The sequence below is a fragment of the Phyllostomus hastatus genome, unplaced genomic scaffold, assembly GCF_019186645.2.
Source record: "Phyllostomus hastatus isolate PE091 unplaced genomic scaffold, TTU_PhHast_1.1 phas_contig_5, whole genome shotgun sequence".
NCBI classification, from domain to species: domain Eukaryota; kingdom Metazoa; phylum Chordata; class Mammalia; order Chiroptera; family Phyllostomidae; genus Phyllostomus; species Phyllostomus hastatus.
The window spans coordinates 2,614,172-2,616,382 of NW_025333897.1; positions in this window are offsets into that span (position 1 = coordinate 2,614,172).

Below are 2,211 nucleotides of genomic sequence, written 5' to 3' on the forward strand. Positions count from 1 at the left end.
GACAGAATCAGTCTCCTGAAGACGGCTGCCATGCCGAGCACGTCCCACGGCTGACCTGCCACGTGATCCCAGGTAACCTTCACCTCCACCCACTGTGCAGGTGAGGAAACTCGAGGTTCAAGGGAGTTAAGTGACCTGCCCGCTGTTGCGCAGCTGGAGTGGTGGGCAGTCCCTCCCAGTGCCTGGGCCTTTACTCCTGGACCACAGGCGGTGCCGCCCGGGGCCCGATGTGTGGACACTGCAGGCTTCGCTGCTCACCCACTCGGAGTCAGCTACAGTGCCTGGGAGACCTGGCAGGGGAAATGGCAGACTCCATGAGCAGTGGGAGCAGATGAGGTAATTGTTTACTTCTTTCTGGAATAGAGTTAAGCCCTAATGGATATGTCTTTCCCCTAATGTACAGAACGTGGACTTTCTTGGCCTTAGGAATTTCTAGGAAGGGGAGTTTACTGTCTGTTTTGTTCCATGGAGAGGTCAAAGCAAAATCTGGAACAGTCTGGTCGCACAGAGCCACAGACTGGCCAGGCACTTCCACCCACTCCCGGACCAGAGCCCAGCCTCCTGCTGCCCAGGCAGGGGAGGGACTGAGACTGTTCCATGACGTGACTGCTTCCTCCAGAGGCTGTCTGACACCTCCAGCACCCCTACTGGAGCTGACTCCGAGAAAAGGACATTGCTTGCACAAGGTGAGCATGGTGAGACATTTTCCTTTGCTGGAGACAATTCACTCCCAGTACCCCTATCCATCTTGCCCTGTTCCATGTAATTCTTTAGCGCCTGCCACTCATGCAGCAGGGAGGATATCTGTGTCTTCATGATCCTCCAGGACCTCTTGCTGCCCAAGACAAGCCTCAAGTTCTTTTTGAAAGCTCTTGATACAGCTGTAGCTCAGCTGGTTAGAGCATCATCCTGATGATACACTAAGGTTGTGGGTTTGATCCCCAGTCAGGGCACATACAAGAATCAATCAATGAATTCACAAATAAGTGTAGAGCAACAAATAGGTGTTTCTCTCCCTCACCCTTCCTTTCTCTCTAAAAGCAATTTTTAAAGTTTTTTTTTTTTAAAGGAAAGAAAATTCTTGATGCAATGATGGAGTTTATCAGCTTTTTTTCTTTGTTCTTTTGGCCCTGGGAAATTTTACCTGGGAAACACTGTGGGTTGCCTGGAGGCTGCTGTGTTTAGGACATGTTTGGAAGGTGAAGGGGAGGAGAGGGGCTTCCAGAGTCGGGACCGGCAGGGAACACCCACGGGGAGACAGGAGAGTCAGGACTAGCCCTCGAGGCCAAACGCAGCCTCCATTGGAATTCCCCATTTCAATGCAGGGGCACACGTGGGGGTCCTGAGAAGATGGCAGAACTCCAGGAAAAGATGAAAATCACAAGGCCCAAGTGATTTTAGTCAGAACCACTCCAACATTAGGAAGGACTCAGTCTTTCCCTGAACAGGATGCATCCTTATTCCAACTCTCCTGTGCACCCAAAGAAGTGTCTAAGGTGTGGGTTACAGTCCATAATGGGTCATTTAAAAATTTCTAAAAATCCAATCAGTGGGGCATGACCAGCATTTTTAAAAAGGGAACAGGAATAGAAAATACCAGAACTCACCACAAGTGGTAAGGCTAAGTGTAGTTTGGCAGAGCTTTGTGAACACTCAGTTTGTAATGTAAGATGTATTTTATTCAAAAAGATCTCACCCTGGCTGGTGTGGCTCAGTGGATTGAGTGCCAGCTTGTGAACCAAAGGGTCACTGGTTCAATTCCCAGTCAGGGCACATGGGTGGGTTGCAGGCCAGGTCCCCAGTGAGAGGTGCATGAGAGGGAACCACACATTGATGCTTCTCTCCCTCCCTCGAAAAAAACAACACCCCCTGCCGAAAGATCTGAAAGAAGCTTTTTTTAAAAAGGCGTTTGTTTCTAGAATGGGGCATTTCATGTAGTGTCCTATGATAATTCTGGTAGAATTTAAATTAGCAGTCCTGCCCTGACCAGTGTGGCTCTGTGGTTGGGAACCATCCTGCGAACCAAAAGGTCATCAGCTGGATTCCTGGTCAGGCACATGCCTGGGTTGCAGGTCAGGTGCCAAGTCTCACTGTTGGTCACACCCGAGACACAACCAGTCGATGTTTCCTTCATACATCAATGTTTCTCACCCTCCTCTCCCCTCTCTAGAAATAAACAGAATCTTTAAAATAAATAAGCAAGTATTCATA